This window comes from Protopterus annectens, chromosome 6.part0 (genome assembly GCF_019279795.1).
Source record: "Protopterus annectens isolate FY-2018-M chromosome 6.part0, PAN1.0, whole genome shotgun sequence".
In the NCBI taxonomy this organism is placed as follows: domain Eukaryota; kingdom Metazoa; phylum Chordata; order Ceratodontiformes; family Protopteridae; genus Protopterus; species Protopterus annectens.
Window position 1 is genome coordinate 400,817,805 of NC_056737.1, and position 16,019 is coordinate 400,833,823.

Here is a 16,019-nt window from a genome sequence, read left to right on the forward strand (position 1 = left end):
GATGGGGTTAGAAGGTGTATGCCTCTTCTACTTTGGCAATGAGAGCTTTGAACTGCCAGTTTCATAGGTTGAAGTATCAGAATTTCCTCCTTTCTCAGCTAAGATCTAAAGTGGATGCTTTGGCAGAGGGCATACAGTGTAAAGAATTGCTGGATTTACTGCATGTTTCTGAACAGGTGGGTAAGCACTCTTTGCAATGTGGTTTTGATGCTTTACAGGCTTCTTCTAGGGTGGCTGCCTCTAGTTCAGTCATTCGTAGGCACGCCTGGCCTAAGGATCAGAATTTGTCTGAGCATGTTAAGTCTAGAATACTGGATGCCCCTTTACAGTCTGAAGTTTTGTTTGGTCCTCCTGTGGAGTCAGTCTTAAAGAAAATGGAAGACAAGGCTAAGTCTATGCAGACTGTTTAAGATTTTTTGCAGGTACAACCTCCAAAGTTTAGTAGAAATTGGCCTACTAAGGGGTGGACGTACCCTACTTCTGATTCTCAGTCTAGGGGTAGATCTAGGCTTGGTAGAGGCAGAGCTCAGAGTACCTTCAGGCCGAGACAATGGAGTTAGCGGGCTCAATCTGCTGCTGAGGGCAGGGGCCAGTCCTTTCGTAAACAGGCCCAATGACCTGCATTTTCAGCTGCCAGACTCTTCTTGCCGGGCAGCTCCTTTGGGAGGAAAGTTGACTCTTTTCAAGCAAAATTGGCATTTAGTCACCCAGGACAAATGGGTATTGGACATTATAAACCGAGGTCACAAGTTCTATTTCCACACCATGCCTCCTTTCAAAGGCATGCCAGACGTCCCTCCTCGGCAAAGGATAGAGGCTCACAGACAAATTTCTTTCTTCTTCAAAAAGGAGCTATACAGCCAGTTCCTCTGTCAGAAGTGGGCCTAGGCTTTTATTTCCGCCTGTTTCTAGTTCCAAAGAAAGGGAACACGTGGACACCAATTTTGGATTTATCTATCCTCAACACTTACCTGGACATTCCAAAGTTCAAGATGCTGACTTTACAACAACTTTTACCTCTGTTGGGAAAAGATCACTGGATGGTTACTCTGGATCTCAAAGAGGCTTACCTTCATGTTCCTATCAGGCCCAGTTGCAGGAGGTACCTGCGTTCTCTGCATTGCCCTTTGGCTTATCTACTGCGCCCAGAGTGTTCACAAAGGTTCTGGCTCCAGTGATAGCATTTTTCAGACTAAGAGGACTACAGATTTATCCTTATTTGGACGACTGCCTGTTTATTGCACAAGAAAAGGACGAACTTCTTCATCATCTACAGTATGTGATGGCAGTGTTAAGATGCCTAGGGTATTCTGTGAACGAAACAAAGTCCAGTCTAGTACCCTCCCAGGACATGTGCTTTCTGGGTATGAGACTGAATACAGCTTCCCAGATGGCCTTTTTGACCCCGGACAAACAAAGATTCTCTCTATTTCTGGCAAATGTCTCTACGGTCCAGGCTGACTGCAAAGACAGTCCTTCAAGCCTTGGGGTTCATGGCATCTTGTACTTTGGTGTTTCCCAATGCCACATTGCATATGAGGAAGCTTCGATGGTATCTCAAAAATGTGTGGACACAGCACTGCCAAGATCTAGACACTGTCATTCAGATAATACCTTGCATTCAGAAGGAGTTTTTGTGGTGGGCTCAGGAATGTCACCTAAACAAGGGACTCTCTGTGACCCGGCCAGAGGCGAGTCAGATTCTAACGACAGATGCCTCGGACAAGGCTTGGGGAGCACACCTCAATGGAAAATGGGTGCAACACACGTGGCCTGTCAAACTCCAACACTTGCATATCAACTTGAAGGAAATGTTAGCAGTCCAGTTTGCATTGATGGCTTTCAAAGTTTACTTCACCCAGGGCAGGTGTTGATTCAAACAGACAACACTACTGTCATGTGGTACATCAACAAGCAGGGGGGAACCCATTCTTACCCTCTTTGCAGGCAAGCGATGATTCTGTGGGAAACTGCTCTCAATCTACACCTCAATCTTCAGGCAAGGTTTCTACCAGGAGCACAGAACTCCTTAGCAGATGTATTGAGCAGACCAATAGTGGATCACTCGTATTTCAACAGTTGACAGTGTTATGGGGAACTCCAGACATAGATCTGTTCATTTCTCCGCTAAATTACCAGTTGCCAAAGTTTTGCACAAAAATGTTTCATCACACAGTTTGGAAGGTGGACGCTCTATCATACAGTTGGAACAATCTGCATGTATATGCCTTTCCACCTCTGCCTCTTCTTCCCAAGGTACTTTTGAAGGTCAGACAAGACAAGCCAACCATGATTTTGATAGCACCGAATTGGCCTCGACAACACTGGTGCCCACTACTGAGGAGTTTAGTACGAGAACCTCCATGGCCTCTGCCTTTGATTCCGCACCTTTTGTCACAAGAGGACAGTCACTTCCTCAATGTCAAGATTCAGTCTCTACATCTAACAGCCTGGCATATTTTGTTTTAGACTCTGGAAGGTCTCTGCTTCCACAACAAGTTTTGGATGTTATTTTGGAGGCCAGGAGGCCTAGTACCAGGAAAGTTTACGCGGATACATGGAGGAGATTTTTTTATTTGGAGCAAGGGAAAGGACCTTGATGTCTCCAAACCTGATTTACGTGTTGCTCTTCAATATCTTATTGAGCTATTGGACAAGGGTTTGTCTTTCTCCTCAATAAAGGTTCATGCTGCAGCCATTTCTGCTCACTATGATTGTGACCCTCCTTTATTCTCTCATCCTTGGTTTAAGCAATTTCTTAGAGCGCAAAGAATATAAGACCCCCGCACAGCTTCTACTCCTGCTTGGGATCTCAATTTTGTGTTGGAAAAACTTACTCTACAACCTTTGGAGCCAGCTACCACCGAGTTAAAGTATTTGTCATGGAAAGCTGCTTTTTTGTTGGCCATTACCTCTGCAAGAGGGGTTTCTGAATTACAGGCCCTCATGGCAGTGGAGCCTTTCCTGATTTTTCATAAGGATAGGGTATCTTTACATACTAATCCTTCCTTTATGCCTAAAGTGGTTTCTAGTGTGGCCTTAAATCAAACTATTCATTTGCCTACTTTTTATGCAAACCCCCAAAATAAAGGGGAGAAACTTTTGCATACTTTGGATGTTCACAGGCAGTTGTGTTTTTATTTGAGCAGAACCAAGGAGTTCAGACAGTCTCAGCAATTGTTTGTTTCTTTTGCTTTGGGTTCACAGGGTAAACCTGTTTCAAAACAAACTATTTCTAAATGGATTGGGTTTTGTATTTCTTTCTGTTATTCCCATCATAGTAAGGAGATTCCTGCTGGAATCAAGCTTCATTCCACCAGGGCTACTGCTACTTCTACGGCCTTTCTAAGGAGTAGCTACAAAAGACATTTTGGAGGCAGCTTCAAGGAGTTCAGTGCATGCCTTTCCTAAACATTACCACCTTCCTCTTCATTCTAAGTCAAGGGCTGGATTTGCCACTGCAATTTTACAGGGCATTTTAGCAGCCCCTAATGCTTTATGATTTTTACCATCCTCCCTTTCCCGTTGCTTTGGGATTCTACCCATAAGTAAGGACTGCAGCAATGTGAGATGAAGAACATAGTACAGTTTTGTACCTACCATAAATGTAGATGTTCGAAGATCCACATTGCTGCAGTCCAATTTACCCTCCCTCCTTCCCCACTGTAGTTTGACTTAGTGCTATGCTTTAGGTGATGGTTGTTGTTGGGCATGTTTTTGGGAGGTATTCTGTTTTTGGCTGTGGCCTTTCTGGTTTGGCCTTCTGACATCTGGGGCAAGAAAAGACTGAGGATATGACGTCGATCATGCGCCTTTATACCCTGACGCTCTGATGTCAGATCTAGGCGCCCATGACCGACGTCAGCCTAATACTTTGGTATTTGGGCCGACCGAGGACAGCGGACTACCCATAAGTAAGGACTGCAGCAATGTGGATCTTCGAACATCTACATTTATGGTAGGTACAAAACTGTACTTTTTCTTTCCTATACCAAAGAACAAGGGAGAAAGGATCGTTTACACCCTGGATGTCCACAGGCAGCACAGATACTATCTAGACAAAACCTGAACCTTCAGGAAACCTGATCAGCTGTTTGCCTCCTATGAAGATAAGGGAAAAGGACAAACAGTTTCAAAGCAGATGATTTCCAGGTGGTTGTTTCATGATATTTCATTTTGTTATGCTCACAATAATAAGCCACTTCCAGGTAGGGTTACAGCCTATTTCACAAGGGCTTTGACTTCTTCCATGGCTTTCTGGAAAGGGGCGACCTCTAGAAGTGTTCTAGAGGCAGCAGAATGATCCTTTATGTGAAGATTGGGGGAAGATGGGTGAAGGCTGCCAGCCTAGTCAAATAGAATTTTATACATAATTCTATCATTTTTAAATATAAATGAAAAATACAGGCTTGTGTTCTTAAATGAAAGAAAACACTGGAAAATGTGAACTTCAAGATTGTTGCAACATTGCCATCTGCTGTAAGGAAAACTAAGCCAAGCATTTCAAATGTTCTTTGAAGTAAAATTATCTAAATAGTGGTGCCGAAGTGGCTGGCTGAACACATTCTTTCTATTGTCTTAACTTAAGGAATAATTTCTAGAGTGTACATGTGAAATGTCTTTTATTGTTCTAGTTTCCTGAGCAGGTGTTAGATTGCTAAATAATGCAATTTGTTGGCCTGGGAACTCCAGACTATGTGTCAAAATGATGTAATTTGGGAGGACCTAACAAAAATGTTTGTTAGTGAGTTTAAAAACTATTGTTCAGAGAGAGATTGTGAACATTTTGATCTTGATATCCCACTTATCAGCACTCTGCCTGTTGTCTTATGTAAGTAGTGTCTTAGAAGTATGTTTTCTTGTAGTAATAGCTAGGAACTTAGAAGAAAGTTAGATAAGTGTTTTTCTGTTTTATCAGAACTTTCCTACTGTATTGTTTTACATTTGTGTGTGATCTCTGAAATCTTAGATATCACTGTGGTATAGTAGAATTGTCTTTTGTTTTAATTATTTATTATTAAATATTTTTAAACCCTTTACCTGTGGCTGGTGTGTGTAGAGATACGTAAGCACTAGAGTTCATTGCATATTTATAGAGTTTATTGTAATAAGCCACTCTAAAAAGCCTTAGACTGAATAGTAACATTACCAATTGGATAATAATATTGCACAGTAATAATTGGATACCCTTTTAAGGGCCTTTGGGTAGCTGATAAGTATTAGCTGGTGGTGGCAGAAAGTACTACCTTATAGTCTGGGTAAAGGGGCACGTACAGCCTTTCCCAGGAGTATCTGTGAAGTTGTACAAATACTTATCTCAAAGTGTGCTTGGTGTGTCAGCTACCTGGGCAGGGACATGAAGCACTGGGGGGACAGAGAGGGTACTGGAAGGTTAGCTTGCCAGGGAGGCTGAGATCTGGACCCTATAGCTGTGACAGTGGGGAGTCTTATTGGGGACCTGGAGAGCAAGGGAGAAACCAGCCCCAGACTGACTGTGATCTCTGTGTGCACTTAAGGGAAATTGTACTTTACTGTGTGTATTTGTTATCCTCTTATATGAGAGGCCCTCCCTGGTGTTAGTGGTGAGGATTGAGGCTCCTTGATTGCTGGGCCAGGGCACGGTCATCACGCTTTGTACATAACTTTTACAGTGCATTACAAATTAGATTCTTTCCACAGGTCCTGAGCAGGCTTTGCTTGCACCATTCTCTAGGGACTCCTGGTGTCTTAGTTTATTGCCCTCCTCTGTTGTCCTTTTCTTCATTAAGCAATGGTAATGTAGCCATATAGCTTAGGCTGCTGCAAGTTTAATCTATGGTTGAACAGAGTACAGTTCTGTATGTGAAACTTCTAACAATAGATGTTCTAACAGATAACTGTTGAAGTAGCCTGCCTTCCCTCTAGACCCTTTTTCCTTCTTGTATTTTTGGTGTTGCGTGGATTTTGTATGTAGTTACTTTTGGGCTTGTTTCCTAACGTTTTTCAAGACTCATGCCTGCCTACTGAGCAAAAAATAATCTTAAGCTTTTCACATTCCAGCCGTCTTTTTTAATGAAGCACTGCTTGACCTCCTAACATTTTGGGAGAGAGTGGAAGGTGTCCTTTGCTTTTCGAAGCTGCCCAATTTCAGTGTGGGTAGGACCTGTACAGCTTAGGCTGCTACAACAGTGATCCATTTATAACCTCTACTGTTATGGTGAGTTTCATTTACTCACCTGCATTTTCCTTCTTGTCTGAGGGTGAGGGAGGCATATACCTATGTCTGGTGAAGAAAGATGTTGATAGGTCAGGTATGGAAGTTCAGCTTATGGAATCTTCACCTAAGACCATACATCTTGTGACTCCAAAAAATGTGCAAAAAAGACAAAGCATATGTCTATTCTTACTTCATCTTCTCAAAAAGGGTCTCAGGAGGACTGGTTTAATTTTGCCCAGGATTTATTTAGTTATTCATTCCCTTCAACCATTTATTCCCTGCTTCTTCACCATCCACTCCAGTTAAAAGAGAGTTTTGTCTTTCTTTGAGGAGGAAGCCCTTTCTGAATCTGATCATGAAGGAATACACTATGCTTCACAAATGTCTTCACTTGCTGCTCGTAAATCAGAATCTGAGGATACTGTTTCCGCAGATTCACCCCATGAAGAAATTTCTTGTCTCCAAAATGAAGGATTTGGTGGGAAGGGAAATAGATATCAAACTAGAAAAGAGATATTTGCTCTTCAGCATGGACTGTCCTAAGCCTGTGACCATCCACTGGTCCTTGCTGTTTCAGAGGATGTATTCTCTACCCCAGCTCCAGTGAAACCTGATTCTATAGAGTACCAGATTCTCACACGTTTGTCTATATGAATGCTATAGCAGACTCTGCCATTATTTCTTTAGCTAGATACAGGAGCAGTAAAACCTTTTCTTTCACTAGTCCTGTCCCATCCTATCCCATGTGATAAGGATAGCCATCCTTTTTCAGATATGGCAAAAAGATATATTCATGTTTCACTTAGGACAATAACTTGCCGATAACATATGTTAAAATACTTTCTGTATTTTTGTAAATATGGAGCAATGTTTGGCTATTCTCCCTATCTCAAAAGTTAAATCTAATCTGTTTGAAATGGTTTGTTCTGATTTCCAAGTTACTAAGCACTTTATTAAATGTGACACTGTCTGTAGAGCCGCTGTTAGGAATGCCTAGGTGAGACTATAGAACTTTACAGAAGACATGAAGACTCTGCTTTTAAATGTCCCCTTGGTAAAGATTTATTATTTGGAAACTCCCCTGATGAGCTATTTAAGAAACTGGAAGAGAAAGAGAGCGAAGCAAATTGACACATGGTTTCAAACAGTTGCTTTTGTCTCCCATTCCCAAGTACCAGTGAAAGTATCTTTCCAATCAAGGGTCTTTATTTTGAAAGCATTTTAAATCTAACAAACAAAAAGCTTCCAAACAGCAGTATAGGAAAAATGACAAACTGGCCCTAGAAAGCAATGCGATTGAGCTTGAGGACCCTTCTTTTGAAAGAAAAACCTGTGACTATCTGTGCTTCATATCTCCTCACCCCCATCTTGGCCATCTGTCCAAAACTGCAAATGTCATTCATTCATCGTGGTAACAGGTTTCAGTGGGATCCCTACCATTTCAGTCTGGGATACTCTTCCTCCAAGGAAACGTACCTCGAATTATTGCAGAACGTCTAACTTTGGGAATAATAGTCAGTTTCTCCTTCTCAACAAGGAGGGGCTCCTACACAAGACTATTTCTGGTTCCCAGAAAAGGCACTTGGTGATTATTTTAGATCTTTCAAAGCTGAACACCCTTCTTCTTGACCCAAAAGTCAAAATATTGATCTTAGAAGCCCTCTTTCCTTTCCTGTCATCTAGAGTTTTCCTCATTACTCTAGGTCTCAAAATATGCCCATTTGTTTGTTTGTTGGAATTTGACAACCAGGTTGGCAGGCTGGATATCAGACCCTTTTCATCCATGACCCAGTCCAGTTAGGGGAGCAGTTGACAATACATAAAATATTCAGAGACGTCACAATATTCACTATATAGATTTTTATGCTATCGTAAAGGATTACAAGCAGGATGCTACAATGCAAGCTTAAACTCAAGATTTTGAAGAGTGAGCTTTGATAGCATACACACATTGAACCAGTGTGAATTTCTTTTATTGGTTGACTAACAGTGAGGATTACGGTTGTAAATTTATTACTTTGTGTTTTGCTAGGAGCCTAGAGAAACCATAAAATAATAGCATAATTTATCAGGAATGGTAAGCTTGATGAAAGTGGACATCACAGAAGCATTATATATGGTATCTGTGGGACATTTTCAGAAAACTGTGCTGTATTCCATTAAGCAAATGTGCATGATGAGTGGCCTCTGTGTGCGCAGTTCAGAAAAACCTAGATACATGTGGCTAGACCAAATAGTTGGACATCTTTTTCTACCTTTTTGCCCCTTCTACAGACCCTTTTTACTGTCTCAAGCTCTCTGTTTAGGACCTATTACTATTGCTTGCTCACCTCACTGCCTCCTTCTTTCAGGTCTGTAAGTCATCCTTGGTCATCATCCTAGCTCACCACATTCACTCTTCTAAAATTTTACCTGTCCCATTGTCTTTTCTTTATGTTGTTACAGTGTTTCATAATCCAAATCACAAAGTGGCATTATCGCTACAGGATAACAACATCTTTGACTGTGCATTTTTGATCCCATCCACAATGAATTGGACCACATGTAGAATTCTGTCATTTCTGATACAGTTCTAGTGGCTGAATCCCTCATGGTCCACACCACCCAAATCCACTTTACCTTGAAGCTTGGAAACTCCCCATCTACTCTTATCAGATTGTAATCCTTCAAGAATATAACCCTGTTCTTCTTACTGCACTGCTTTATTCCCAGTAAATGTCTCTTCCTTCTCCCTTGACATGCCTGGGTTCTGATGCACTGTATTGTTCCATCAATAAGTCATCATTTCCACTATTTTAACTGCCAGGGAGCTTACTGTGTATTCTGTTCCCCTATCATGGGGAGGTGTTCCTCCTCTTGTCTGACCTTTCTTTTAGTGTCCTGAACACTGTAGACCTGTACTTCCTTCCCCACCATCCTTCCCTTCTAGACCCCTTTCTATTTAAGTGATAATGTGGTATCCTGTTGAAATATTTAATTTAATGTCAGTGCTGCTTCTGTGCTGTGCTGTACTTGCTGAACTGGACTAGAACCAAAGTCTTCTTAAGACAAATTCTTGCTGGCTGTTTATTGCTTGATCAGAGAGACAGAGGTTTGCATGACTGCATTTGTAGTCTGTTTAAAGCACCAAATTGCACAGTGATAAAGAAATATATTTTGCAGCACTATACTATTTCACTTTAAGCACAGGTACTATTAAATAACTTATTTTTATAACAAACAATATGTACGGGTGTAGTTTATAAGTTTAATGTGTAAAGTTTTTTCCTTCAAAACTGATATGGATGATCGATTTATGGCTTTCCATTCTCCAGTTACCTCAGAACCTAAGTTCCTACAAAATACTGCTAACATAGTTTAGTATAAAGTGTTATGTGCCCTTTTTGTCACGCACTTCAAATCCTGTTTTTCTCTTGGTATCTTTTTTGGGCTTTTGTGGGAAATCACATAATGTCTGTTTTTAGACTTTTCTATTGTTCTTTTGTGAAACCATGGAAGCACTTCTGCTGATGTGAGAATTTGCCTTTCAGAATTGTTTTCTGTTGATTCTGTAAAAAGCCATGCCAATTTATCTGTGAGGAATTACATCAAGCTTTTCTTAATATTGTGATAAACATGTATTTTAGAAAATATCTTGAGGAAAACACGTAAAAACATGTCCATTGACAGAAGTCTGTAAGGAAACATCTGTGAGAACCAAGCTACTCAGGAAATATCTTGTGTCCATTAACGGATCTGCAAACATGAGAAAAGCATGAAATACTTGGCTTTCCAGAATTGCTTTTAAGGCTGATGCTGTGAAGAAGAGAAGCCTGTCTGTTATACATATAGTATGGATGCCCATTTTACATTGCTAATCTCTATACATTCAAGCCAACTTTTTATTCTATGCTTTATCTTTCAGCATATTTACAACAGAATTTATTTCAATCTTTTATTCACTGTTGAACACACACTTAACACCCGTGTCTCGCCCCATCTTATCACCATGTCATGTGTCTGCAATGTTCAACCTGGGTGTGTGGCACAGAGTGATGAAATCTTGACTATAACCCAGATGGCCTGAGTTTCTCTAACATATTAGATTCAGAAAGAGGTGGAGAGGGGAGGAAGGGCTTAATGGCTTATGCCAGAGCAATCTTCTTGGGGGTAGGGGAAAAAAGTGGTTCTGATCAGCCAAATTGTTCCTCTGTAAGTGGGGATGACACACCAGCAATGGCTGCAGGACCAGGGGACATTCACTTGACATTTCAATCTGGAGAATGCACCCCTTTTAAGGTGTGTGCAGGAGAACACACCTAAGGGAGGGCACAGAATGCCTCTGTCCTGTGATGAGGGGAGTGCTCCTGTGAGCCACCATGAGGTAGGGTTAGGAACCAAAACACAAAACGCATGATGACTGCCCATGTGAAATCTCTTGATGGAGGGAGAGCTGTAAGTTGGCAGGCAACAGAGGTGAAACATGAAAAATACTTGCAGTAATTATCCTTCCCTTTTATCACTGCTTGCAGCTGCTTCCCCTTTCTACCCAGGCTCTTTGCATTACTTAGTAATGATACTCTGCAGTTCCCTTAGTCACCCTTGTTTGTTTTCCTGACATGTTTTGTCATTTTTCTCTGGCCCATCCGTTCTATTTCTGTGACTTTCTTTCCTCCTTCCGTCTTAGCTCAAAGATACAGCTGTTGAGGTGTAGCTTCACAAACACAACTGTTAGCATCACTGACCCTTCGGGACTAAGCTGGAGTCTGTCCATGCCACAGAGCTGCTCTATCTGCCATGTCTCGCTCTGTCTTCCAACCAGTCCTGAACCTTGTTGTCTTAGTCTTCCATATTTAGTATGGTTGTACAGAAGGCTTCAGATTGTGGTTACAATAGGTAATGTTTGGCTCAGCCCACTCACTTGATCAACAAATAAAGATGCAATTTTAAGCTAGTCATGGAAGTGAGAGATGGAAATGTTGGTTATTGACTGGTGCCAAGGTATAGGAGTAACCAGGAGGCAAAGGAAAAACTCTCCAGTTTTACAAGAAAGAATGCTGAGTCCATTAAAGAAAAATATTTTTTTACATATAAACTTCAGATTAGAAAAAGAGACAGGGAAATGAACTGTATTACTAGCATATGTAGTATAGCCTGTAGAAGGAACATTAAAAATAACCCTGATGTAAGTCAGGAAAAGTAGGTTACCAGAGAACTAGGTGATTAACTTTAACTTTAACCTACTAGTTGATGAGCTCCAAGCGGACAAGAATTCGACTTGTCAGTTTAAACTCACTGATTTTCAACACGAGAATACTTGATTTCCACTAAGAAATACTGCCAGTCTGAATTTTATTTTTGTGCCAGTAGTGTTAGGTCAGCGAGTGTTTTTGTTTTCACTTTCCTAAGTGGTGGTGCGACTGTGGAGTTGGTATATTCAGGTTTTCAACATGGGGGTTGCCACATTAAAAAAAACTTATTTCAGTTTTTTTTTTTATAGCTTTGACCATTTTTTCCCCTTTGTTCCTGTTGAATTTGTAAGCTTGAATTATTCAGGGGCATGTAGTAGGAACAAGCCAGGAATTACCGTTGACAGTGACCAGTGGACAGAGAAATTAATTGGTTACATGTGGTAGAAAAGGCATAGCAAGACAGACAGTGAATCACCACAGACCATATTACAGCTTGTCACAGTTCATCTGCTGTAAGCAACATAATGCTTCTGCAATGGTATTGTGAATTTACCTTCTTAAGAGTACATCACCCTGGTCTGGGATGCCCAAAACATGACTAGCAACATTGTAAGAAGACAAAAAGTGCTCCGATTGTTTGTGCTTTGAACTGAGTTTGTTTGTATATATTTGCTTTCTTTAACTAACTCTTGAATAAAATGGAGGCAATTTCTGAAATAACTTGTATGACATAGGATGGCCAATGATTGTTGAGTCGAAAATAATTGCATGCTTATTACACAGGATCCTTTTTTGAGGTGAGCATCAGTAATTTCTCATTTAAATAATGGTGATGTCAAAATATTCAAGTAACAAATGGGACAGAATGATGTTGACAAGTATGCCTTACCAGTTTTGTACAGGAATGGTGTCATTCATTATACTGTGGTTATTACACTGGCAGCCAGTTTGCCAGGATGAGTCGCTGAATATGGCTGTGGCTTCAGTAACCTATTTTCTTCCTCGGAGTGTCAGTGTTCCCCTTTCTTCAGAAGCAGTTGCAACTTTACAACTGTGTGTGATTAAAGTTTCAGGATTTAGTGCTGTGATCCCTGATGAATTGTACCTTAACTGTTTCATGATCAGCTGGCACAGTAACTGCTTATTAAACCCCAGTGATGTAATGTTCTGCAGCCATCATGGGCACCCTGAATATGGATGAAGTAGCCTTTATACTTCCCCTTCCAGATGCCTGTGTTCAGTAATTTGTTCGCAAACCTAAAGTTATTTGCCAAATTTTTTAAATACATTGTGGCATTTGATAAGTCTAGTGCTGCAGTCTATTGTCCTGCTTGCCCTTCCTACTTTTTGGGATATTTTTTAAAAGAAAATCCATAGGCTTTTTATTAAACCATGGCCCCAAAAATGTAGCTTCTCCAGTTGTGACATTACAATTGGGTAACTTGAGCTATGTCAGTAGATTTTAATAGGGCACCTTTGGGCATGCGCCGTGGTGCACCAAAACAGACACACTTCTTATGCTTACATCATTGATGTCAAAGTTCCTTGATTTTCCTCAGTGATGTCAGTGCAAAGAAATCATATATTTTAAATATAAATGAGATGAGAAAAAATTTTTCCTGATGGGGGAAATGTGCCATTCGGGAATTTATGCACTGCATTCTGTAGTGGTAAGGTAAGTTTCAGAACATTAGCAAAACACTTCAGCAAAATTTAAAAGGTACTTGCGTATTATCGCTACCAGATTTTTGCGATAATACCGCTTTCTTTGTCATGGGAAATTTAAACCAGAAATGTATGCAGAATCACACAGGCAATGTTATCTTTTAAAAAAACTTTGTTTAGGTAGGAATAGCAGTGTAGCAGTGTAATATTTGAAAAATTAAGATTTGTTTGAAGCCGTTCCCAAAATCATGTCACTCGTACTACATTTTCAAGTCCTGTTATGTGTAAGGCATGTTCCAAACAGTAAACCGGCGACTGAACAATCCACAAGTATGCTGCCATAAAACATCCACTAAACAGTCCAACAACAGTAAGTAGTATCCACAAGGATAACACCATCTGAATCCAAAAAATAAACCATTATTGTCAACGACTCCAAAGAAATTATCGGACTGCCACTTAACAGAACAATGTCATTGTGCAAGTACTTTATAAAGTGTGCACATACATATTCGCTTACTTATTCTCCTTAACTTCAGTTCTATTCAACAGTTTACAACAATAAATCCAACAATTTACCAAAAAAGATTTGCAGGCCTCTGTGCCTTATTCTCTGAAGAAAGTATTGTACACTTAGAAGTAATCCATATTGCAGAGCAGCAGAAGTTCAACCAAACATTTCCCAGGTGTCCATCTTTCATTTTCTGCGGCACGACAGCAGTGTGAACAACTTTACAGTATGTAGTTTCACTTCTCCTTCTCCACGTTGATTTACCTTACCAAATGTAAGGAGAAACTAAGTCATACCCATTGAAAACATCAAATTCCACCTTAACACAACTCCTACTGTCCGTTTTTAGGCAAACAAACGTATTACTGCAACCGCGAAAATCTGGTTGCGATAATACGTAAGTACCATTTAAGAGCTGTCGTAGAAACACAGTTGCACATAACAACAAAACATGATTTTTTATTCCACCTCAACTGCGTCTCAGTCTTTACAAACACTAACAGAACAATGAGGAAAAGTAATAAGACTGAACAACATGACCATTGAATAACTGATATCTCCATACTCGATTTAAATTGTGTGTAGTTGTGGATTTGGTGTTTTAAGAAGGGAGGCTGTCATCATCAGAACAGTATTAATGCATTAAGTATTAATGTATTAAGTCTAATGCTTAGTATAGTATAACAAAAAGCAGGCTGGCTTTCTGTGTGTGTGTGTGTGTGTGTGTGTGTGTGTGTGTGTGTGTGTGTGTGTGTGTGTGTGTGTGCGCTTGTAAAACCTGTCAGCTTTGCACCATTTTGCTCTACCAGAATTGCACTTACAGCTTTCAGAGTCAATATTGCTACTACTGACAAGACTGGTGTTTCATAATGACTGATTTTCAGCTCGATTTCTTTTGCCCAGTGTTTCTTTTTATAGAGAAAACCCACAGCACTATTACTTGAATAAAAGTTATGGGCCAGTACCATTGCTACTGGGACACTTAAATTGCTTCTGAGCCAGTATCATTGACCACACATCTCCATGTGATACTGTATGAAGGCACTTCATTACCGGGTAACTAAAATGACAGAGACTGCGCATTCTGAAAGTAACCTGTACAAAGTGAGAGAAAGACACTTAAGGACTTCAGTTTGGAATATGGTAAAAGGAGACTAAAAAAAATGTAGGTGCTTTACAATAGTCTTAAGAATTTTTAAGAATTTAGAACAGGCTGATCTTTTTTCAGACTGATGTGGCATTAGAAGGGCATCATTGATGATGTATGAAGCTAAAAGGCTGTGAAGTGGAGGGAGACCGTGAAAACAGTACTTAGATGTGAAAGTGAAAGGCTATGATTTATTTATTTATTTATTTATTTTGGAGCAAGGGGAATCCTTCACATAGATGCTGCTGACTACTAAAAGACGTCCTGCTTGCCTCTAGTATAAAAATGGTAACAAATCTGTTGCTCTGTGGAGACGGGCATAAAATTCTTCTGGCAGCTCCTAGTGGGGGCTGAAACTGAAACATAAGTGCTTTCTGTAGAACAGTACTGCTTACAGAAATGGGAAACAACAGGTGGGCCAAATGCTTCTTGTCTGTTATGATCTGTACTACTTCTTGTGTGGAAGCCAAATCATGTTCTAGCTTATCGGGAAGTCTTTGAAATGTACATTCTGAATGACCTTCTGTGGCATGTTAACCCAAGGGCTCCCTATATAGCATTTGGAAATGGAAGGCTGAAGAGCCTGGCAGCTGTCACTGATGTGGCAGTTAAAGCTATCTCACTGACACTTGTACTGGAATTTAGGACTGGAATTCATCAGCAAGCACTAGACCATGTAACACACCCACAGCAGGCATTTAGACTCAGTAAGTGGGGACAAAATAATTTGAAATGCTGCAGCTCTCTTTGTCCGTTACAGACGAAAGAAGCTGACATTGCAGCTGGCTCCCCCGATACCAGCCACCACACCAGCATTATACACTGATAGTGTTATCAATGCCCAGCACCTTGAAGGGAAACCACTTTCTGAGAAGTTTCAGTCTTGATGAATTGTATTACAGAAAGCCAAGGACATCCCCTGTAGCAACACCCCCACCCTTCCTTGATGACATAAGTGAAATGAGTTTGACAAAATGGAAAGAAATTTGAGATCTTAGCAATTTCTTCTAGTATGCAAGTCTGAAGCTATGTTAGTAAAGTGCTAAACTTCTGAGTCTTCTCCTTCACATTATTTTAATGACAAATAGCTTAATTAAAAAAAAAAAAAAAAAAAACTTGTGAGCCAGATCAATAGGTCTTTGGCTGGCTCTTTCAAACAAACAATATAAATATGAGAGTGGTAATTTAAGGTATGTACCTTTCTGGCATCTCTTGCTTGTGTACATTTTGTTGATCATGCTACCGACGGTGTGCATGCACACAAAAACATTCGCAGATAAATAAAAACTAAGTAGTTAAATTACTCCTCCCCTTGTGATGAACCAGAGT

The 16,019-nt window shown here is 40.4% G+C and overlaps 1 protein-coding gene across 1 annotated transcript in view; it reads left to right on the plus strand.

Moving 5' to 3' along the window:
• The window catches only part of LOC122804338 (spectrin beta chain, erythrocytic-like), a 2,132,081-nt gene that overhangs the window by 538,016 nt on the left and 1,578,046 nt on the right, over positions 1 to 16,019 (plus strand). The window lies entirely within an intron of this gene.